Here is a 26425-nt window from a genome sequence, read left to right as displayed (position 1 = left end):
AGCTATTTGTGGGAAGGGATGTGCAAATTCATGAGACCAAACTTTTAATATTACATATACATGGCTATAAAACTTCAACTTTATCATGCAAATTCAGCGCCATATAACATGTGAGTCTGCTTGTAGGCAATGGGTTCTTCACTTCCTAGCATTAGTGCATCCCTGCTTACTAATCTTCCCATGTTCATCATTTTACTTTTTAACTTACACAATTATAACACCTGCTACAATGACAACTTACTAACTCACCCTGTAGACCAAGCTGGCCTCAAACTCAGAGATCTACCTGCTTCTGCCTCCAGAATACTAACATTAAAGGCTTATGCCTCCACTGCTACCAGCAGGTTAGCTTTTGCTAATGTCATATTGCCAGCAACATTACAGACACATTCTCTTTTACTACCTAGGATAGGGACGTTAAAATGTCCAAATGAGAATCCAATATCTACCAAATGCACCAAAGATGTGTTTTCTCATACAGTATTACACTGTGTTGATTTTTACTTCTATACGAATGGGCTTTTTCCAAACTGACTAAATCAGAAATAGAAGTTTGACTGTACACAAAGCCAACCTCCAAAAGCCTGCCTGAAACAAGTTACAGTAAGTTGATTTTAGCAGAGCATTCTCAGCAACTCATAGAACAAGCAGTTCACAATGAATGAGGCACAATGAGATCAACAACTTCACTGACACACAGAACACAGTACCTCCGATTGCAGAAAATACTATCTTTATAATCGCATAGTTACATATAAAATACTTGCCAAAAGTGATTACATGACAGATCATAAAGTATCAACAAATTTAAAAGGATAGACATGTTCTGATACCACAGAAATTAACAAAAATTTAACTTCAATGTGTGTGTGTGTGTGTGTGTGTGTGTGTGTATGTGTGTGTGTGTACCCTAAGGATCAAACCTCTAAAAGATCCCTACTTTAAAGAATGAGAACTATAAATGATTTTTCATGACATGCTACCTTTATAACAAAATGTATAACAAACCAGGCATGAAATTTCCAGTTAATGCCATATTCAATGATGAAGACTAAAAACTTGTTCTGTAATATCAGAAATAAGAGAAGGCACATTCTCTCATTATAAAGATAGTATTTCTTTCTTCAGCATAGTGGAAGTTCTAGAGAGCAATTTAGAAAACAGAAAAAAAAAATAGAATTTCCAAACTGGAAAAGGGGAAGTGAATTCTCTGTGTTCACAGATAACATGCATTATAAGTAGAAAAAACTTTTCCTTTAAAAAAAAATGTTGCTATAATAAATTCAAAGTATCAGGGTATAATTCCAACACAACAAAATCTGTTGCATTTATACATACTTAATGCAAAATAAGGTATATTAATAAAGGAAATAAAAGATTAACACACTAAAAATTTTTAAATGCTAGTCGCAAGTATTAACACATTGATCGTAAAATTTTATGTATTACAATTTCAGTACTATCCAAAGCAATCTACAAACACAGTGCAATTCTATCAAAATCCTTATTTTATGTAGCATCTGAAAAAAATCATTCTGAAATTTATATTGAATCTCAAATGAATCCACAGAAAATAGTCTTGAAAAAGAATGCAACTGAAGGACTCACTTTTTATTATTTAAAAATTCACTAAAGTCACAAATTGAAATAACATTGCATGAGAATAGAGGAAGACATGAAGACTAATGAAAAAGGAGAGAGGGCCCAGAAATAAACATAAGTGGACAATTTTTAATAAAAGTGCCAAGACCATTCAACATCAAAGGGAGTGTTCTTTCAAACAAATAGTGGAGAACTAGACGCCCACAAGAATGCAGCTGATACCTACCACGTGTCACACACAAACACCAACTAAGAATGAATCCAAAGCTGAGATCTAAGCCCAACTATAAAACTCCTGAGACGGAAACAGAAAAGGCTTCAAGAAATTGGATCTGACAATGCTTTCTTACCCACAACACCAAAACCACAATAGATTGAGAACAACAAACTAGTCTTCACTGAAATTAAAAACATGGAGACTACAAAAACTACTCAATGAGGAAAGCACTTGCCACACAACCAAAGAACCAGAGTGTGTCCTCAAAATCAACCCAAAGCTAGGTGGACAGGACAGGTATCTAGAGTCAGTGCACAGGAGATGCTCTGGATTCAGCCACAGATCCTGCCTCAATATAGAAAAAGAATGACCAAAGAAGATACTAGATGTCAAACAGCCTCAGACCTTCGGACACATTACACATGTGCACCCACACAAATGCGAACACACATCCATGTTTTTATACCACATATAAATATATATATTATATATATATATATATATAATATATATATATATATATATATATATATATATATATATATATATATATATATATACACACACACATACACACATATGGAATAAATAAATGTTTCAATGGACACCATTAGCAGAGTAAAAGAAATACAATATAACTTCCAAATAAAGGAAGACAATAACTACATATATGACATGGAAACAATATCCAAAATATATAAAGAAATTACTAAAACCTAGCAGCAAAATGATCAAACTTAAAAATGGGCAAAAGATAAGACAAGTAAGATGTCTCAGTAGATATAGACATTTGTCATCAAGCCTGATGACCTAAATTCAATCCTTGAAACTCAAATGGTAAAACGAGTGAATCAACTATGGGCAAAGGAAAACCAAGAATGGTGAATCATGAAATCCTGCAGCTCTTGGAGGCTAAGGCAGAAAGAACACTGCAAGTTGAAGGACAGACAGTTCTGGGTTCCAGGCCAGCATTGGTTACAGAAAGAGATTCTGTCTTGGGGGTGAGTTGGGGAGGGGCATGGAAGTGCATCTCTTTTTTTTTAGGGGGGGTGGGTTTTTTTCAAGACAGGGTTTCTCTGTGTAGCCCTGGCAGTCCTGGAACTGTTTTGGCCTTGAACTCAGAAATCTGCCTGCCTCTGCCTCCCAAGTGCTGGGATTAAAGGTGTGTGCCACTAACACCCAGCTAAAAGTGTATCTCTTAAAAGATGAAAAAAGGGGATAGCAAACTGGTACAACCACTCTGGAAATCAATCTGGAGATTCCTCAAAAAATTGGAAAAAAAAAAAAAATCGACCTGAAGACCCAGCTATACCACTCTTGGGCATATACCCAAAAGATACCTCACCATACCACAGGGACACATGTTCCACTATGTTCATAGTAGCCTTATTTGTTAAAGGCAGAAGCTGGAAACAACCCAGATGTCTCACAACAGAAGAATGAAAACATAAAATGTGGTACATTTACACAATGGACTACTACGCAGCTATTAAAAACAATGACTTCATAAAATTTGGAGGCAAATGGGTGGAACTAGAAAATATTATCCTGACTGAGGTAACTCAAACCCAAAATGACATACATGGTATGTACTCACTAATAATGGATATTAGCCAAAAAAAAAAAAAAAAGTACAGAACATCTAGAATACTATCCACAGAACTCAAGAAAGTTAACAAGCAAAAGAGGCCCAAGTAAGGATGCTGCAATCCCATTTGAGAGGGAGAAAAAAAATAATCATAGGAGCCAGTGGGAGGAGGAACCTGGGTGGAAGAGGAGATGTGGTAGGGTAAAGGAGAACATGATCCAGTATTGGGGTGGGGTGGGGGAGCCAGGAGAATGAATGGAAATATGCAACCTCAGGGGAGGGAGATAGGTAGAAAGTACCAGAGACCTAGGAGGTGAGAGACTCTCAGGACTCAAAGGGAGGGATCTTAGATGAAATGCCCAACTGTGGGGAGAGAGAACTCAAAGAGTCTACCTCCAGTAGAAAGCATCAAGTGGAGGGATGGGGTTGCCATCATAAAGTGAAAAATTCTGACCCAGAATTGTTCCTGTCTAAAAGAACTGCAGGACAAAAATGGAGACAAGCCTGAGGGAAAAGTGGTCTCGTGGCTGAACCCAACTTGGGATCCATCTCAAGGGGGTTGGGGCTCCAAGGCTTGACACTATTACTTATGCTATTGTGTGGTTACAGGCAAGAGCCTAGCAGCGCTGCCCTTGGAGAGGCCCAACAAGCAGCTAACTGAGACAGAGGCAGATACTTACAGCCAACCAATAGACAGAAGTTAGGGACCCCTGTGCTTGAATTAGGGAAGGCTAGAAGAAGCTGAGAAGGATGATGACCCCATAGGAAGACCAGCAGTCTCAACTAACTAGGGGCATTCTCTTGGAAACAGGAGGGGAGGAGAAATGGGATGAGGAACTGTGGGAGGTCGGGGTCAGGAGGTGGGAAGGGCTGGACTATAAAAAATAAAATAAAGAAAAATGGTCAATAAACATATGAAAAAAGTTCAACATAAATATTTTTTCGGCAAATGCAAGTGAAAACCACCTCTCCACACAATCAGAAGTCGATTTACACTTTATTACTAGGAGACGGGGTAGGGGTGGGGGTGGGGGACAGGGAGGGAATGTCATGGATTACGGATTGAGTGTGAAGATCTATCATGTGAGCTCTGCGGATCATACTCAAGTTATTAGGCTTGGCAGAAAGTGCTTTTATTCACCCAGCCATTTTGCCAACCCCAAATCACCATTTACTTTTGAAAATATAAAAAGGAAATTTTAGCATGGTTATATAACTGAGACCCCTGTGTAATTTATGAGAACACAAAATACAGCAGCTGCTTGGTAAAAAGATATGACAGATGCTTTTTCAAAAAAAAAAAAAAAAGAAGTAGAATTTGAGCCAACAATTTTACTTCTAGATATATAAAGAATTTAGAGTATATACTGAGATATGCACATCAAATATTCATGGGAGCACTATTTACAATAGTTGAAAGAAAGAAAGGGCCAGCGAGATGGCCCAGTGAGTAAACGTGCTTATCACCAACTTGAGCATCTGAGTTTGAGTCCTGGTATCCAGATGGTAGAAGGTGAGAAATGACTGACATTGTCATCTAACTTTATGAACTCGATGTGGCATTTGCAAACCTATAGTCAGTCAATCTGTCTCCTCTATTCCCTCCCTTTCGTTAACGGAGAAATGAGTATTCTTTTACATAGATGTAGCATATGCAAAACCATTGTTTTTCTCTCTCTGTCTCTGTTTCTCTGTGTATGTGTGTGTTTCAAGTAAATTAACAAATAATTTTAAAACAATGGAGAATTAGAAATAATAAATCCAATTTTAAAAGTGTTGGGGGCTGGAGAGATGGCTCGGTGGTTAAGAATGCTGACTGCTCTTCCAGAGATCCTGAGTTCAATTCCCAGCAACCACATGGTGGCTCACAACCATTTGTAATGGGATCTGATGCCCTCTTCTGGTATGTCTGAAGAGAGCAATGTACTCATATACATTAAATAAATAACATCTTTTTAAAAAAATGTTAAGTATTTAAGTGCATGGACATTAAAAATAAGGTAAAATCTATTTCTAAACTTGACTAGTATTAGTATCAATTACTGAACCAATCAGTCTCTACTTTTGTGATTCTAGTGAATCAACAAATCAAATGTTTCAAAAGCTACTAAAACAAACTTTGTAATAAAACAATTACTTGTAAACAATCAACAATAAAATCTTAATAAATGAATAATAAGAGAAAATCTCTTATAATTCATTACGTCTTTACAAACAAACTTAAGTATTCCATTTTGGAGATATTAAACTTGAGGTGGCCACGGACAAGTAAAAATATCAATGGGAAATTCAACCTAATACTCATTCTGCAGGGCTAAAAATTATACATTTGGAAGTCTCAAGAATACAGGAAAAATTAAGGAGACAAAATGTAAACTAGAGAGAAAATAAAGTCTACCAAAAGAAACAAAAACATTTATTTTTGTTACACAATAGCAGCTCCAAAGCACACTTTAGACATGAGATTGTAAACAATTTGGTCAACACTCAACATTTAAATAGGAAATGGGCTCTCAACTTATCTAATGTTCATTTCAAGTCTACTTTCAAGACTTATTATAAGGAAACAACAACCAAAACAGAGTGGCAAGAGATACATGTATATGTTATCCCCATGCAATCAAAACAACAGGGATGTGAGGAAGGTAGAGACAGAAGCACCGAGCCTGTCCATACGATTAACTGTCACAGCCATTAAAAGGATGAATAATGAACAATAATCAACAACCTATATTCACAATACATTTTTGATAGAAAATAAAATGCTAGTTTTGTTTCTAAAAGTCTGTGGATAAAAGATTTTTAAAAAACTAAGTGCTGCAACTCAGAAAACAGAAACTAGTAACTTCTGGGAAGTTTTTTTTACTGTTTTCATTTAATATAACTACTGCGGTGATAAAAAAAAAGTTACTTCAAACAAAAACTAATAGCAGCTTTTAAAATTTAGAAAGAAAAAAATTCTAATAGCAAAAAAGTATTTAAGAATGAACTTTAAACATTCCTAAAACTTTGTTTCTACTTCAGCACCTTGTGCAATTTCCAGGTTCTATTTTTTTCAAAACATGTTTACGATTTCAATCCATTATCTGTCTGAGATAGTGTACCACACCTAGAATGAGAAAACCCAGCTTTCTAGACCCAAACTTACAATACCACTAAAATATCTAGAGATATTGGCAATTTCTAAGTAAAAATAACTTTTTAACAAGAAAGTTGAAAGTACATGCATTATATGTACCAAGGAAGCTAAAATAATTTTTTCAAATATTTAGGGTAATATAATCCAAATATATGGTATTACTACTAAAAACTGTATATATCCAAGAATGGTATGTTATTAATCCTTACGATCCCAAACCAAAACTAGTGTAGTATTTCCTTGACCATACAATGGAAATCAGAAAACATAAAATGAAAGACATCTAATAATTAATTTTTAATAATTGGAAGTAAACCTGGATACTGTAAAAAGTTATGTACTTAAAGAAACTAAAAGTAAATATTATATTGAAACATATATAACTTTTTTGTTTTAAGTACAGTAGCTACTTTCATTTGATTCCCCTATTAACTGTAAGCTATCAAATGAAAAAGACTACCTGAGTCAATATTGTTCTGGAACTCACTTTTATCTGAACCTGTCCTTAACAAAACATCAATAAAACTGCCTTTAAAGGTACCTTATAATTTTCAAACAATTTTAGAAATCATTATATTTCCTTCAGTAAAAGAAATGAAATCTACAGACAATGACTAGTCTAAATTCTTAGTGATTAAAATATTCAGTCTTAGCAGTTATCCCCAAACTTCTAATCATTAACATACCAACTTTTCAAATTATGTATCAGTCTTCACTGTTATCTACTCTTCTATCAATCTCCTCTTCTACTTGTAGTAAGTATATTTGAGTAACCATTATTTCTTATATAAAAGAAAAGCTAGTATAATTTGCCATAGTAGGCAATGACTTGAAACATAATGAAAACATAATTAAACTAAAGCAAAATGGAAGAAATTTACTATAGTGATATGTATATATATAATGATATATTACTTACTATAATTATAAAGTAAAATATGTAACGTGCATATATTTACATAATTATAACAGTAATAGTGAATGTAAACAATTTATTTAAAAAATGTACACATGAGAAAGGGAAATATTTGGGCAATCTTTCTTGGTAAAATTAGAATGTTGAAAATTAACTCTAAAATTCAAGAATCAAGAAAATAGCTTTTACACAATAAAACTTTGCTTCAGAAGATTTTTAGAGCCTTTCCCCTAATCTGAAAAATATAGTTTGTAATTTTCAAACAGTAATAGGAGATAGGTATTACTTCCATCTATCTCTGCCATCTATTTTTGGTTAAGACTCTAAATAATTTTAAGATGACAACCTTGCTATGTTTGGCCTCAAACTCACAAATGGTTTTTCTGAGCTTCCTGGGTGCTGGAATTCTAAGTATAAACTACTACACCTGGCTTTGTAAAAGACCAGGCATGGTAAATGACTTTAAAAGGTCTCTTATCAGGCCTTTCTAGTATGTTTTTGTAGTATGTTCATATAAAACATTTTTTTTAATTCACATAACTTCTTTATAACATTGACATAAGAAACTATACCAGAGGCAGTGTATTAATACCTCGAAGTCATAGATGCCAAATATAGGAGCCCAGAGTCAACCCAAGTAAGCATTCTAACAATAGAGGTTCAAAAACTTGGGGATAAAGAGATGGTGAGAAGGTTCTATAGTTAAGAGCACTTGTTTCTCTTCCAAAGGAGCCAAGTTAAGTTCCTAGCATCCGTATCAAATGGCTCACAATCAATCACCTGTAACTCCAGAGCCAGAGGGTCTAATGCCCTCATCTGGCCTCTACCTCCACGGGCACACAAAAAGCATAATCTTTCTGTGTCCCCCTCCCTCCCCTCCCCAAACACCTTTTCTTAAAAAGGAACTCAAGCCTTATATTCCTCAGAAAGGCTACTATCAGGTGTCATATGCACCAGCCTTGGGCTTGGGTCTGGGACTACCCTAGAACAATAAGCTGCAACCCCAGTCTTATCACAGATACCATTTTCTTGGCTAGTAGTTTACAAAAGGAGAAAAAGTCAAGACTATCATATACAACACTTATAAGTTTCAGAATTGTCAAAGCCTGATGCTTTCCTTCCATTTTCATTCTCAGTGGCCATGCCAAGGACAGCACAATCCATGTATGTGCAGGAGTTAACTCCTATTTCTCCACACTTTGAGATAAAAATTTTAATCTATTTTATCTATCCTTCCTCCCCATGTTTTAAGTCTGCAATTAAATTAACAGAAATATTCAATGTTTTCTGCAGTATACTATGTACAATATGTTTAGCCCTTCACATTATTAATATTACTACTAGGTTAAGATTATCATTATAATTAATAATCCTATACTGATATATCATTTCACTCACAGTGCCTCATTAACATCAGAGTTCACTCTTGGTGGTATGTGTTTTATAGATTTGTATGAATATATAATGGAATGTATTCACCATTTACAGTGTATCACACAGAATAATTTAACTATAAAAAATTATCTGTACTCCTCTACATATCTCTCCCTTTCCACTGATTCCTGGAAACCACTCATCATTTTACTAACCCTATAATTTTATCTTTTCCAGAATGTCAACTCATTAAAACCATATTGAATACATCCTTTCCAGATTGGCTTATTTCACTTAGTAATGTAATCTTTGTTTTGTCTTTTCACAGCCTGGAAACTCATTTTAAAATTTTTAATTAAAACACAGTGGCTGCAGAAATGGCTCAGCAGTTAAGAGCACTGGTTTGGTCCCAGATGATCTAGACGGTGACTCCCAGTTCTGGGGGATCAAGCACCGCTTCTGAACTCCCTGGGCACCATGCACAGAGTGCACATACAAACACACAGCCACACCACACACTACACACACACACACACACACACACACACACACACACTACTAAATTTTTAAATTTCAGTTAAAACAATTCCAGAGCCAGATCATGCAGCTGCTTCTCTAGGATCTAGCAGAGTAATTTAGTCTTCCCTGAATTTACCCCCTAAACTCTGCATATCAGTCCATATGTAAATGATGAATGTAAATACATTCTATCTAAGCCAGACATCAGACCTGCAATCCAATCCAACCCACATATCCTCTCTTCTGTCCCAACCTACTCTGCCCATATCAGACACAGAATTAACAAAAGATGCTAATCTTTTAATCTTTTTTAATCACATGCATAGATCTCAGCACAAACATTATGAAAGCACAAGGCAGTATCACACCCCCAAACCCACAGAAATGTTTGCCAATGAGAATTATTTAGATGAATCCCAGGACAGAAAATTTAAAAGAACAATCAGAAAATTCAAAGAAGTTTTAAGAAAAAGAAGCAGCTTAATAAACTTAAAACAACTCAAAGGGATTGAATACTTATGTGATGACAAAAATGACAACGACAATCCAGAATTTGAAAATGAAATTCAATAAGAAATAGAAATATTGAGGAGGATTCAAGCTAAAATGAAGGAATTGGAAAACCCAAAACCCAACTAGACGACTCAAAGGAAAGCCTCACATGTAGAATTAATTCATCAAGCATAAGAATAATCAATGGCATGTATCAGATCTTCAACAAGATCACAGAAGAAAACTTCCCAAACTAAGGAAGACAAACCCAAACAGATATTAGAAGCACACAGAATACCAACAAACCCAGACCAGAAAAGGCATTTTATAGTTAAAACACTAAATATATAGAACAAAGAGAAAGTACTGAAACCTACAAGAAAAAAATACAAGTCAAATATAAACAAAGGTGTATCAGACTCATCAGTATAACATCGGATTTCTCAATGGAAACTTTGAAAACCAGAAGAATCTGCAACAATTCATTTCAAGTCCTAAAAAACAATGACAACCAACCTATACTCAGCAAAAACTATCTGCCAGAGTTGAAGGAGAAAGAAAAACTTTCCATGATACAAACAATCTAAAGAAATTTATATCCAACAAACCAAACCTAAAGAAAATACAGCAAGGAATATTTGGGGTGGAATAGAGGAATAAGAATAAGCAATACACTGTAGAAAGAAATACTAGGCCATAATTACTAAAATACAAAGTACCACTGAAAACATAAACAACAGCATCAAAACCAACAACACACTGACTGCAATAAGATACCTTTCAATAATAACTTTAAATATTAAAAGACTAAATTCTCCAATCAAAAGACACAGGCTAGCTAAATGAATCAAAAAATAAAATCCATCTACAAGAAGCACATTTTAGCTTTAAAGATAGACACTGCCTTAAAGTACAAGGATGAACAAAAGTACTCTGGTTAAATGGAACCAGGAAACAAGTAAGTGTTGCTATCATAGTATCTGACAAAATAGACTTCAAACTAAAACCAATCGGAAGTAATTAAAAAAATAGCATTCACAGTACAAAGAAACAGTTAACCAAGAAGAAGATATTACTATCTTAAACATATATGCATTAAACTGAGGGGCGACCAATTTCACTTAAAATGTACTACTGGAATTAGATATGTATAGAGTATTTCACCCAAACAACAAAGAATATAATTTCTACTCAGTAGCACATGGAAGCTTCTCTACAACAGATCATAGCCTGAAACACAAAACAAGTATTTACAAATTCAGAAAGATCCAGTACCTCCATGTATCCTTTTATTGTATTTATAATACAATAAAATGTAAAATCCAGTCAATAAATCTCCAGTAAAAATACTAACTCATAGAGATTAACCAACTCATTATAGAATGATAAGTGAATCAAATTAGAAATAAAAAATTTCCTGGAACTAAATGAAAACACAATATAACAAAATCCTCTGGGACACAGTGAAAGAAGTCTTATGAGGGTAATTTAGAGCTCTAAAAGTCAGCACTAAAATACTGGGAACAATACAAATAAATGACCTAATGATGCAACTCAAAAATGTGAAAAAACAGGAGCAAGCCAAATCCAAAGGCACTTCACTGCAAGAAATAAAAACTAGAGCAGAAACTAATGAAATAGAAACAAACAAAACAACACACACACACACACACACCAGTGAATCTAAGAGCTGGTTCTTTAAGGAGATAAACAAGACCAACAGACCCTTGGCCCAACAAACCAAAAGAAAGAGAAACCAAATTAACAAAATTAGAAATAAACCGGTAAGCATTACAACAGACACCAAAAAAATTCAGACTATTGTTAAGAGAATAATTTAAATGCCTATATTCTATTAAGCTAAAAACCCTTAAAGAAATGGATGAATTTCTATAGTCAGCCAAATCACCAATATTAAGTCAAGAAAATATTATCATCAACAACCTAAACAGATCCTTAACAAATGAAAAAGATAGAAGAGTAATATAAAGCCTTCTACCTAAAAAAGTCCAGGACCAGATTAATTCATAGCAAAATTCTATCAGACTTTCAAAGAAGGATCCATAATCGATCTTTCTTAAACTAGTCAGAGAGAGAGAGAGAGAGAGAGAGAGAGAGAGATAGACAGACACACACACAGAAGTACTCCCAACCTTCTTCTATGAAGCCATTGTCATTTTAATACCAAAATCAGGTAAAAAACACATCAAAAACAAAACAAAACAAATGAGCAAACAACAACACCTACAGGCTAATACTCCTAATGAACATAAATTCAAAAATGCTCAAAAAAAATACTTGTAAACCAAACACAAACATACATTAAAAGATTACCAATCATGACTAAGTTGGCTTTACATCAGAGTTACAGGGGCAGTCATGAAGGTCAACAAATATATAAACCACATAAATGGACTTAAAGACAAAAATCGCATGTCTCATCTATAGATGCAGGAAAAAAAAAAGCCTTTTAACAAGATCTAAGAATCTTCATGATAAAAGCCCTAGAAAGAGTAGGACTAGAGGGAAAAATATCTCAACATAATAAATTCTATATGCAAGAAGTCCAAGCCCACATCATAATAAAGGTAAATTATTACCTTTACTAGCAGATGACATTAGAGATCCCCAATATTCTACCAAAGAACTTCTAAAAACAAAGAAATTCAGCAATGTGGCAGGTTATACAATCAACTTCATAAATCAATAGCTTTCCATACACTACCATATAGAGAAAGAGATCATGGGCACACTATTTACAAAGAAAATAAAATACCTAATAATAAATCTAACCAAGGAAGTGAAGAACCTTTATAATGAAAAATTTAAACCTCTGAAGAAAGAGGTAGAAAGGATGCTGGAAAATGAAAAGACAGCTCATGCTCATAGATTAGTAAATATTGTGAAAATGACCATTGTACCAAAAGCTACTTACAAATTCAATGCTCATAAACTCCCCATCTTATTCTTGACAGAAATAGAATAAGTATCCTAAGATTCATATAGAACTACAAAAGGCCCCAAATAGACAAAACAATCCTGAGCAAATGCTAGAGGAACTATCATTCCAGACCTAAAGATTATATTACAGAGGCATAGTAATAAAACCAATATGGCACTGGCACAAAAACAGACATGTAGACCATGGAACAAAATAAAAGACTGAAACATGAGTATATGTAACTTCAGCCATTTAATATTTGACAAGATGCCAAAAATATGCTCAGAGGTTGAGGGTGTCAACAAATGATGCTGGGAAAACTGTATATTCACATATAAAAGAATGAAATTAATCCATGTTTATCATCTTGCTCAAGGAAGGAAGGAAGGAAGGAAGGAAGGAAGGAAGGAAGGAAGGAAGGAAGGAAGGAAGGAAGGAAGGAAGGAAGCTAATTCCAAACAGATCAAAGACCTAAATGTGGAACCTAAAACATTGTAACTGCTAGAAGAAACATACTGGCAGTATCCTACAGAATGCAGGTGGGTGAAAAGACTTTCTAAATAGAACTCCCAAGAATTAAACCCAACAATTGACATGTGGAACATCATAAAACTTAATCTTCTACAAAGCTAAAACACAATCAAGGAAGAAAGGAGGCCACAGAATGGGAGAGAATTTTATCTGACAGAGATAAATGGAGAGTTAAATATCTGACAGAGGACTAACATCCAGAATATATGAAGAACAAAAACAAACCAAAACCAAAAAAACGCTAATCCATTCAAAATATGGATCTTGGAATTAAACAGAATTTGCAAAAGAAAAAAAGAAAAGAAAGAAAAGGGGGGAGGCAGAGAGAGAGAGAGAGAGAGAGAGAGAGAGAGAGAGAGAGAGAGAGAGAGAGAGAGAGAGAGAATATCTGAGAAAAAAAATTTATTGTTCCTAGCACTTAGGTAAATGACAATCAAAACGACTTTGACATTTTAATCTTGAACGGAATGGCAAAACTTTGACTTTTAATCTTGAACGGATTTGTCAGAATGGCAAAACTCAGGAAAATCAGCATAACAATGCTGGAGGAGGTGTAGGGGCTAAGGAACCCTAACTCATTGTTGGTGAGATTGCACACTATTACATCAGTGTGGAGAACTCTCAGAAAATGAAAAATATATCTACTATAACATCTATCCATACCATTCCTTGGCATATGCCCAAAGGACTCCAGAAACTTGCTCAGCTATGGTCATTGCTATTCTATTCAAATAGCTAGGAAACAGAAAGACAAATGGATAATGGATGGAGAGAGAGAGAGAGAGAGAGAGAGAGAGAGAGAGAGAGAGAGAGAGAGAGAGAGAGAGAGAGAGACTGACTGATGAATACAGCAGTAAAGAAAAATGAACTAATGAGCTTTGCAGATAAATGGATGGAACTAGAAAAGATCATATTGAATGAGATAGTGCAGACACAGACAAATATCACATCTCTCTCATCAGAGGCTCCTCCTCCAGATTTTCAATATTTCAGATGTGAGTACATAGTGTGGAGTAACTACAGAAATCAGGAAAATAAAAACAGACCATTGTGGGTGAGGAGGGCAAGAATGGGGAAATAGCAGGGTACTGGTAATATGAAGAGGTAAGTGGGGGAAATGTGGCTTTCAATTTAGGTCCAAGGGCTGGGGAGGGAGAAATAAATACAGAAGTAAGGAAGAAGGTAAAGTAACAGTGAATATGTCTAAAATCGTCATAAGGACTCATGCTGTTAACTACCTAAAAACACTTACAATACATGTAAATCAGATAATAAATGTATGTACAGATTTAATGAAATTTCCCCACCTAGACTGACAATGCTCCCCAGCCCCAAGAGCCACAGACTACCAAACAAAAAACCAACACCAGGCATGAAAAGCCCTCTTTTGAGTCAGTGGTCAGAGCAGTTCAAGAAACTCCCAAAAAGGTTACAGGCTATTGCTGTTGCTTTTGGTTTCCCCCAAAAGGTGAAGTAACTAATGCTGAAGATACCATGCACTTTGAACAAACAACCCAGAGGACCCAAGCTGGATCTAACCTAAGAGAACCATTCAAGCTTCCAAAGAAGGGAAGAAACCAACAGTCTTAACTATTATGCCTATGAAACACAACAACCAACATGGCACAATAACCCCAAGAATATAGTAGTGGCACACAGACCTTGGCAGTAACCAACTCTCTAATTAGACTTAACAAGAAGGAACAACAACAACCAGAAGGAAATTATGCCTGGTTCTGGGAACCTGGCCAAAACTATTCAGAGCTACTGAAGTCATGCATCTTAAAGGAGAATCTATAATCACCACTTTACTAAACTACCATAATCCTTAACGACATCGTAAGGATTTATCTTTATACCCACACATATCCCTAATCAAGCAAATTTAAATTTCTCAGCACAAATCCTGTACCTAAGGTTCAGGGATCATTGTGGACGAGGGGGCAGAAAGACTATAAAGAGCCAAAGGAACAGGAAGTTTTTTTCTATAAGATTGTGTCTCCTAGAAAGGTCAAGAAGCTATTGAAGTTTCACCAACATGGCTACCTAAAACAGAAGCTGAACAAGAACAATAGGCAAATTAACATGGAAGGAAGAAAGTTCATGAGACCTCAATGATAAAGAATGGGCAATAAGGGAACACTGCAGGTGAGAAACGGACTCCCCAAGGAAAGAGTACACCATTTGGTTATTCAATAGCAAATGGTCAGCCCTGAGAACATATATACAAGTAACATTATAAAAACAGAACAGGTTGTATGTAAATATTTAAGAACACATATACTCTCTCTCTCTCTCTCTCTCTCTCTCTCTCTCTCTCTCACACACACACACACACACACACACATACACACACACACAACCACCAACACCAACACCACAACAACTAACAACTACAACAGCTAAAGAAAAGGAGACCATGATTTGAATGGGAATAAAAAGGGTGATATGTGGGAAAAAAGGAAAGAGGGAAATGATGAAATTGTAATCTCAAAAAACTTTATAAATACAATTATATCATTTCCCTCTCCCTCTCCTCCCTTCAACCACTCTCATGACCCCCAAACTCCTTTCAAATTCATGGCCTTCTATTCCTTAATTATTATCACTATATACATAACATGCAAAAAATACAAATGTAACCTACTGAGTCCATTTAGTGTTGCTTGGATGTATATTTATAAGGGCTGACTACTTGGAATTGGAGAACCATTTAAGGGGCTCATCTCTGGGGAAGATTAATTCACATTCTCTCTCTCTCTCTCTCTCTCTCTCTCTCTCTCTCTCTCTCTCTCTCTAGGCAGCTTGCAATTTCTTGTAGCTCTTTATTCAGGGGTGGGACTTCTGTGATTTCCCTTATTTATGTTGGCATATTAATTGTCCAGGTCCTGCATAAGCAACCATATTATGCTTTCAAGAGTGTAGCTTTTCTGTCCAATCTAGAAAGTATAATCTTGCAACAAACTTCCTGGTCCTCTGGTCCTTAATCTGTGCACTCCTTCTACACTCTTGACCACTGAGCAACCTCTCCAGTCCTTTGAAATAACTTTTTATTTCATTTTACAATATAAATGTAGCTATATGTTTAAAAATAATATCAAATATATTAAAAAGTTTCAAAAACAGTAGAGAAAATTCATTTCCCTGGGTCTTAGGTGGAAGTCTGTGTTGTAGATGTATTAATAATTGGGGCTGGGTATCCCACGGTCAGTCCTTTTCTACATTTTTCCCGGTGGTGGCTTTCTGTAATAAATCTCCATCAGCTGTGAGAAGATACTTGAGGAGAGGAGAGCCACTTTTATCTGTGGGAATAGAATGCAGTTAGGAATTATATTGGTTCATAAAAGTGGCAGTCGTAGGTTCTCCTCTGAGATGTACAATCTCACTAGTCATGGGTGACTAGGTAGGTGAACAAGATCAGACCTGATTTCCCTTCTGTTGACCAGTGTGTAAGTCCAATTAGACAACTGTTAGCTATCAACAAGATCTATGTGCCACTACTGCACCTTTAGGCACAAAACAGTTCACTGTCCTGATCGCTGCTGTGGTTCATAGACACCACAGCTAAATAGACTACTGAGTAGGGAGCCCATGCTCTAACAATTAAAGTCCATGCGTGCGTTGAAAGAACATATAAAGCAGGTCCTCAGCAAGTATGCTTAGATTTGAAATGATTTTTTTATTTTTATGTATATATGTCAGTGTGGAGTTTTTTTTCTTTGTTCTGCATGTATGTGCAAGTGTCCATTAAAACTGGAAGTGGAAATTACAGGCAGTGTCCTAACCAATGTGAGTGCTGGAAATAGAACTTGGGTCTTAGCTATTAAAAACAATGAATTAAAAAAAAAAGACAATGAATTCATGAAATTCTTAAACAAGTGGGTGGAACTGGAGAATGTCATCCTGAGTGAGGTGACCCAATCACAAAAGAACACATATGGTATGCACTCACTGATAAGTGGATATTAACCCAGAAGCTCGGAATACCCAACAAACAATTCACATATCAAATGATGCCCAAGAAGGAAAGAGAGGCCCCTGGTCCTGGAAAGGCTCGGTGTAGGGGAATACCAGAATAGGGAAGTGGGAAGGGGTGGATGGGGAACAAGGGGAGGGAAGAGGGCTTATGGGACTTTCGAGGAGAGGGGATCCAGGAAAGGGGAAATCATTTGAAATGTAAATAAAGAATATATCAAATAAAAAAAAAAAACAACTTGGGTCTCTACAAGAGCAATACTCTTCGTCACTAAGATACCTCCCTAGCCCTTTGAAATAGTTTTTTTAATTATGTTTTCAATGTAACACTTAGCTCTGTGTTTAAAAATAATTTCAAATACATAAAGTTTCAAGAATAGTATAGAAAATTCATGCAAAACTATTACCTAGGTTGACCAATTTTTTAGCATTTTACTGTATTTTTTACTCTTATGAAAATGTTTGTGTTTTCTATATATCATTGCATAGATATAGATATAAGTGAATCTGACCCACTTGAGGGTATATTGTACAGATCATGCTCTTTACAACTTAATACTTCAAGTATGAATTTCCTAAGAGCAAGAATATTCTCTCATATAGCCAAGTACACTAACCAAATTCAAAAGCATAGGTCATAGTTTCAATTTTGTTAATTATCCTAATAATCTTTAGGGTATTTTCAACCTCTTTTATAATATAAAGCTACAAGGAACTATAACTCCTACTGAAAACATTACTACATTTTGCAATTCACAAGCTTCATAATAATATTTACTAGCAGAATTCTTTACAGTGTCATGAACTTCTGGTTACTGAAAAACAGTGACTGCTTTTTAAAATATTCATTTCATTCAATGTATGTATAATTATGAAATAAACATTGCTGGATATTTATAAGACAATTCCTATTTCTCAGATTGAAACTACATAAAAAGAAGAAACAATTTAAAACAGGATCTTGAGAAGAAATCCTAAGTAAAGGAGCCCATGATTAATCTATTGGTTGTCTCCTACCCCTTGGGCATAAAGGTGGTCTAGGCCAGCCACACAGCCCTGGCTAGCCTTGTAGCCCTGGCTGTCTTGGAACTTGTTTGCAGACCAGGCTGACCTCAAACTCAGAGATCCGCCTATCTCTTCCTCCCAAGTGTTGGGATTAAATGCCTGGCTAGTATTAGTGAAGTGATTAAATCACTCAGTCAGTGTTTTCACTGTTAAAAATGAAGTAGGTGCTGTGTAATTCTCTGGCTGTGGAGACATTAATGTAATAAGAAAGAGCACTCAAACACATCCCCCTTTTATGGCAGATTCAAGTCTTACACAAAAATTCTATGAATGGTTCTTCAGTCATTCTCAATTTTGTTTCAAATATCAAAGTTGTATCTAAGCTTCAGGTGACAAATCTTTACAACAGTAATAATACTCACAGACTTATGGAAACTAAGATATTGTGTGTGTATGTGTGAGTCTCAGTCTCTCTCTCAGAGAGAGAGAGAGAGAGAGAGAGAGAGAGAGAGAGAGAGAGAGAGAGAGAGAGAGAGAGATATGTGGGTGGGTGGGTATGCACACATGCATGTGCTTCCTTCCTGAGCCTCATTGCTGAGATTATAGGTACTTCTTTCTTTTATTAATATATTCTAAAGTAACTCAGTAGCATTAGTAAAGTTATTGTAACTAAGCACAATTATAATAGATACTCTAAATACAAATACTCAACTTACAAAGAACTAAATCCTGATGATCCCATCATTAATTCAAAATAGTTTAAGTAAAAAGTATAAGCAATATATCTGACCTTTGAAGATCACAACCCAGCCTAACCTAGACTAGCTTAAAACACCCCAAAAACATTTATGACAATTGGGCAAAACCTGACCTAACACAAAGCCTATTTTATAATGAAGTACTGGTCACCTCATGTAATTTACTTAATATTATATAGAAACTTAAAAAACAAAATTGTAATTATATATGCTTTTATACCATCTTTAAAGTATATATATAAAAAAAAAAAACGACTAAGACATTAGAGACCATACTACATACTAAAAAGGAGAAATAGTCTACTTTGACATTCAGAATTAAACAATACCAAGTCATTTTAATCCTAATGTCTATACAGAGAACACAACTATATTCTACAAAGAAAAGAAAGGAGGAAAAAAGATATCTGATAGTCTCTTACAGAAAAATACACAAAATATATTGGATGCATTTATCCTATTATAATATATACTAATACCAATGGTTCTTTGCTCTTAAAGAACTATCTCCCAACCCCATTTAATAAAAGATATTTTCAGTACTATTTACTATTAAACCAGGCAGAAATTCATGTTCTAAATTAAGACAATCATAAGCTGTTATTTAATGAAAATAAATATTCCATTCTATTGTAAATTACATTTAAGTGAGAATGACTACATACTGAAAATAAACAAGTCTGTTGTATGAATACAATGGTGCTATCAAACAGCATGTCATAACATAAGGAAAACACAAAACTCTATTTTGAATATATTTTATAAGCTTGAGAAGTAATAACTTTATGTCACTTTCACCAAAAACAGAGAAAAGGAAAAGAAGAAAAAGGTAGGCTACATCCTGAAAACACATTAATTTTATAACTTAAATTTTTATAATTAAAAATACTATATATTCAAGAAATAAGAGCAATAAAATGTATTAAAACATTAAAAAGTGAATGCTTTTTTCATCAGTGATTGCTATAGTGCTCTCATGGTAAACACTCTAGTCTGCAAAACAACTATTAAACTCAAACACTATTAAAGAAATCATGATTCAAAGGCCACATGTGAAAAATGCTAGACACATCATGCACCTGAAAGTGAGACTGTAAGGGCTGTGCAGAACTGGTCCCATCCCTCACCTAGACATCACAGGAGTTGGTCCTGCCCCACGCCTGCTGCAGCATTCAGGAGAGTAAGCCCTGCACCTCACCAGGCAGCACAATAGAGCTGACCTTAATGACTGGGACATGGGTGAGCTGACCTGAGGGTGTGAGTGTGGGAGCTGGCCCCTGCAACTCTCTGCAGTGCAGCAGCATGGGCAATAGAGTTGCCCTCCGCTCCTCTTACCCCTCACCACCGACAGAATTTGGGAGAGCTGGCTCTGCGGTCATGAGAGCAGAAGAGCTGTCACTTAGGCACCATAAAAGAGTTGGCCCTGAATGTGAGGGCTGCAGGTGAGCCAATTCCAAGGGTGTGAGCACAGGAAAGCTGACCCTGCCTCTAGTCTGCTGGCCAGCGGCAGCAGGAATGAGGGAGAGATGCCTTCCTCCCCTTCCTCACCACCTCTGGCAGATGGAGAGCTGGCCCCAGGGTCATGAGAATGGGAAACTGGCCATGTCCCTCACTATCTGCAACACTTGGGAGGGCAGGCTTGGCACCTTGCCTGGACAGCAGGGTAGAGCTGGTCCTGGTTTCAGGGGAGGTTGGGAGGTGGGGTGCTGGTGAGCCAAAGCAGAGGGCATGAAAGCAGGAGATCCAACAAGCTGATGAGTTCAGATACTTTTAATTGGCTCACCTCAGCATCTACCACATCAATACACTGCTGGAGTGCTGGTCCTAAAGATCTAAAACTAGAGGATCTCCATGGCACAGGGCAAGAAAGAATACATAGGAAAGAGTTCCTTTGAGGTTCCAGTATAGAGAGAGTAAACCAGACCAAGAAATCACTGCAATGAGCATTTGCAAGCAATGAAATTGCTTCCACAATGAGATTATTTTTCTCTGTTGTGCACAAGATCGCACAGGTAGAGGGCAGGTATGGGAGTGGGGTAGGTGAGTGGGATTAGGGTACATGGTGCACAGTTCACAAAGAACCAATTAAAAAGCTTTAAAAAGAAAAAAACTTAAGAGCATCAGCATTCCTAAGACATCAGTACCTTTCTCAATAATCAATCCTTCTTTACTTCAAAAGGAGATCATTTTCCTGGTTATTTTGGTAGCAACACAGTAGTTATGTAACTCAGTAGTTAGTGAGTCACATAACTAAGTATCTTCTCAAAACAAGTATTACTAATCACTTAGATCTCAGTCCCTCTACTTGAGTTACCACAGAGTCTCTTTTCAGTTTTTCTTGATTAGTAATAGGCTAAGAATCTCTTTGCCTGCTTAGTAAATATTTAGATTTTCTTTATGAGGTGCTTTTCCAAGTCTCTTTTCCTTCTTTCACTGAACTGTCCATGATTGACAAGAGTGCTCTGAATCTTTGGATTTGGCCCTTTTGTCTGCTAAGTGAATTAAAAATTATCTCTATATTTTCCTATAGAAGCTTCTAATTGTTTTCTAGGTTTGCCTTCTTTAAAAATGAATAATCAGCCGGGCGTGGTGGCGCATGCCTGTAATCCCAGCACTTGGGAGGCAGAGGCAGGTGGATTTCTGAGTTCGAGGCCAGCCTGGTCTACAGAGTGAGTTCCAGGACAGCCAGGGCTACACAGAGAAACCCTGTCTCGGAAAACCAAAAAAAAAAAAAAAAAAAGAATGAATAATCAGTCTTTGTTTTCTGCATTGTAGAAAATAAGAAAATAAGGTACTTCTTTTCCAAAAAATTGTTAGTTACTGAATAATTCTTTACCCTGCTGTTATAATTTCTGCCCCAAAGCAAATGTCTACATATGCATACATCCTTTTCCAAGCTTTTGCTTCCTTTTTGCTTAACCCAGTATTTATTATTTTATGGAATCAATTATTGCATATGCTTAAAAACATCTGATTCACCTGATATGATAATCCTTCCTGTTATCAAACTGTTAGGCATCCAAACAAAATATAGAAAATAAAAAACAGCAAAACATAAGAACAGTCAATCAATATGGAGACCCAGAAATTAAGAACTTAAATAGGTAAGTATTATTATGATATATAAGTTGTCATAACAACAGTTAAGAGAGCAGGGAGCTGGTTTTGTGGGTAAAGTGCTTACTGTGCAAGGATGAGGACCTGAATTCGGATCCACAACACGCATGTAAAAGCTAGGCATGATTGACAACACAGATCTGTAATCCCAGAACTAGGAAGCAACAGCAAGCAGAGTCCAGGGGCTTGCTGCCCAGCCATTCTAGTAAGAAAGGTAAGCTCCAGGTCCAAAAAGACACTAGCTTAAACAACAAGGTAGAGAGAAGTCTAAGAGGACTACTGATGCTAGTCTTTGGCCTCTATGCACCAACATTTCCACAAATATAATCATACACATACAAGCCCCATATCCTACACATTTTTTAAAAAGATGATTACAAAGAAATTTACTATGCTTGGAAAGATATGGACTCAGGAGTTTGTAAAGTGCTTATTTCATAAGCATAAGGATCTTAACTTGATCCCTACCACCCAAGTAAAAGGCCAGGCCCGTGCTCACATTGCTAATCCAGGAGCTGAGGAGGCATAAACAAGCAGATCCCAGAGGCTTAGTGGATGACAGTCAGCCTAGCCTAACAGGTGAGCTGAGGCACAGGTCCCAATGAAAAACAAAGTGAATGAATGTCTCATAAGAAACAACACCCGCTGAGCAGTGGTGGTGCTCATACACCTTTTATCTCAGCACTTGGGAGGCAGAGGCAGGTGGATTTCTGAGTTTAAGGCCAGCCTGGTCTACAGAGTGAGTTGCAAGACAGCCAGGGCTACACTGAGAAACCCTGTCTCAAAAAAACAAAAAAAAAAAGGAAAACACCCCCAAGACTGACCAATGACCTCTACACACATATGCACACACATACTAGCATATACATGCATGAAGGAGAAACAGAAAGAAAAACTTTGAAGAAAAAAATAACTATACTAATAACTTTGAAACCATCTTGGATGGTACATACTTGTGGAGTAAAACAGTGATCTTAGACTCATATATTTGCCATACAAATAAATCACAGAAAGAAAGAAAACTGAAAACACGCACTGAGTGGTGGTGTCAGCAGCAATGAAGACAATTCAAGTACATTACCATTTGTGAGGAAAGGACTAGAGCAAATGGGATATTTAAGACATAGTAGCCAAGCCAGGCGGTGGTGGCGCACTTCTGTAATCCCAGCACTCTGGGAGGCAGAGGTAGGTGGATTTCTGAGTTCGAGGCCAGCCTGATCTACAGAGTGAGTTCCAGGACAGCCAGGACTATACAGAGAAACCCTGTCTTGAAAAAAGCAAATCCAAAAAACCAAAAAAAAAAAAAAAAAAGAAAAAAAAGAAAAAGAAAAGAAAAAAGAAATAGTAGCCAAAACATTTCTACATTTAATTTTTTAAAAAAAGCTAAGCAAAGTTATCTCACAGAAAACTATCCAAGATACAACATAATCAAATTACTAAACCTCAGTAATAGTGTCCCCGCGACCTTTTAAAGACAGGACCTGTGCAGCAAGGTATGCTAGAAACTCACTATGTACTTCAAGCTGACCTCAAACTCAAAGCAGTCTTCCTGCCTCATGTGTGCCAAAGAGGATATAGCAATGGCTGGATCAGGATTAAGAGCACTGAATGCTCTTGCAAAGAACCAGAGTTGGGTTGGGTTTGGTTTCTAATACCCAGGCAGCAGTTTACAATCATCCCTACCTCAGTTCCAGGGGATCTGGTGCCCTCTTCTAGAATCTATCAGCATCAGGCACACATCCAGTGTACTTACATATCCCAAGTAAAACACTCAAAATGAAAATACAAGTCTTATACACAGCTAAAATGAAAAGAAAGAAAAAAGGGGGGAAAAGGTTGCATGTAAAAAGAATAACAGGATTTCTGTCAGGAACTACAGAAATTATTTCTGTAACTATTTTACAACCTATTACAGAGATAAAGTAGAACATTTTATGCCAAAAGAGCCGATTCCTCATAAAAAACACTAACTAGTCATAGGTATCCAATAATAGAGCTTCAACATGAACCAAGAAGTGAAACAGAAATAAATCCATTTATTATATTCAATTATTAGAACAATCAGAATGCCAGGATATATGCTTGAAGTGTTAAAAAAGAAAACTACTCAAGTAACTTGACCTATCAATTTTAGAAATTTCTGCTCAAATTTAGAAATATTCTTCTTGGCGCAAATTAAATCACCAACACAGTCCATTTTCTATGCCTTCTCATAAATGTCATAAAATTCAAAAAAAAATGTCAAACAATGTATGTTCTAATTAAATCAGTGCCCTATAAAAGAATTATGTCTGGAAATTTACATAAATATCTGAAAAGTAAATAGGAAAAACTTACAATGGAAAATTTATGTTATAATTCAATGTATATAACCATGTGACAACAAGGAAGAATATGAAAACAAAGAAACTCAAGATTAAATGTGTATTCATACACAAGCATGCTCTGTCCTTCTCAATGCCTATTCTTAAACCTAAATTAAAACCTTTTTATGGGCTGGAGGGTTAGCTAGGGAGAGCAGCTGCTTCGCATGAATGAGGGGCTAAGTTTAATCCCCAGCTCTCTAAATAATTTTTTCTAAACTCCAACTTTCCTTTAAGAAAGAAAAAAAAATTTAGAAAGGAACTTGGATACTTCACAAACATTCCCAGAAAGAAAGTAAGACCTGTATTAATCTGATCTTAAAAAATAATATTAAAAAAAAAAAAAAAGCTAGAAAGACTGGGAGCTTGAGGAGTGGCTCAGTGGCTAAGTACTTGCTCATTTGAAACCTGGCATCCACACAGCAAGCATCATCACAAAGTAAAACACAGGACTGATGAAGCTTGCTGCCTTCTCAAGCTAGCCACACATTCAGGGAACAGACTTGCCTCAAATGAATAAACATAAACTGACAGAGGAAGCCATCGGATGGCCTTTTCTGGCCTCTGCTTAGAACACAGATGCACACACACACACAGAAAATCAGTCTTTTAAAAAAAAGATAATATCTAGGGGAGGGGATGTGTGCAGGAAGGGAAACTGAAATGAAATCAAGATTCTAATATATAAGAGAAAAATAAAAGTAAATAAATCAAAAAGTTAAATTTTTAAAATGAATCCAGTAATATACAAAGATAACCAAACAGGGATTGCCTCAAAAACTCATGATTAGTTGTTTAATGTTCTAAAATTAATGTAGCTGACAATCACATTGAAATATTCAAAAAGAAAACAAGAAATAAAAACATCATCTCAATAAATTAAAAACAACAATAACAAGCACAGCTAGCAAAATTCTACCACCCATTCACAGCGAGGAAAGAATGATCAACAGAAGCTGGTAAAAAGGCTGAAGGTGTTCAACATATGATCAGGAATAAGAGAAGAATATTAGTTCTTACCATCTCTATTCCACACCTCACTGGGGTGGTTAGTCAACAAAATAAAGAATGCAAAAGAAACAGACATAAAATTAAAAGGGAGGAAGCAATAATCTTAACCACAGAAAAGATGATCTACAATATCTATCTGAAGCAATCTAAAGAATTACTAGCACCACATTTATAGATGAACAAATTACAAAATCTTACACAGGTATCAAGGGTGGGTCACTGTTATTAGCAACAAACTGTTAGAAACTAACACTACCATAAAAAATCATTAGCAATTAATAAAATAAATAGGTATAAGACCTTTGCATTGAAAACCAAAAATACTGTTGAGAAAGACTTTAAAAGAAGACTTAAATCAGAAAAGATACCATTTGGAAGACTCAATATCATTAGAAAGTCAATTTTCCCTAAATTGATCCATAGGGTAAACGCACTCAATCAAAATCCCATTACTTGCTTTGCAGCAACTGACAAGCCAACACTAAACTAGAAACAGAGAAATAGAAAGGACCAGAGTAGACAAAATTATTTTGAAATCAAATAGCAAAGCTGGGAAGTAATACTACTTTTTTCTTGTTTGTTTGTTTGTTTGTTTGTTTGTTTTGAGACACAGTCTCATTATGTAGCCCTGGCTATAGACCAGGCTAGCCTAGAACTCACAGAGATCCACCAGTGTCTACCTCCTGAGTACTGGGATTAAAGGCATATGCCACTATCCCCAGCTAACAGTACTTGATTTAATAATTATTATTAACTACAATAATCAAGATAACACAGTGTTATCTGAAGAATAACAAATTAACAGAACAGAGCAAAATTCAGATCAGGCCCACAAATAGCGACCTGATTTTTATCAGACTCCAAAATAATTCAACAG

The 26425-nt window shown here is 35.9% G+C and overlaps 1 protein-coding gene across 6 annotated transcripts in view; it reads right to left on the bottom strand.

Moving 5' to 3' along the window:
- The window catches only part of Mef2a (myocyte enhancer factor 2A), a 128456-nt gene that overhangs the window by 77284 nt on the left and 24747 nt on the right, over positions 1-26425 (bottom strand). The gene's annotated exons all lie outside the window — the stretch shown is intronic.

This window comes from Apodemus sylvaticus, chromosome 1 (assembly GCF_947179515.1).
Source record: "Apodemus sylvaticus chromosome 1, mApoSyl1.1, whole genome shotgun sequence".
Classification (NCBI taxonomy): domain Eukaryota; kingdom Metazoa; phylum Chordata; class Mammalia; order Rodentia; family Muridae; genus Apodemus; species Apodemus sylvaticus.
Note: the sequence above shows the minus strand (reverse complement) of the source record. Positions and strands in the feature narration are given on the sequence as shown.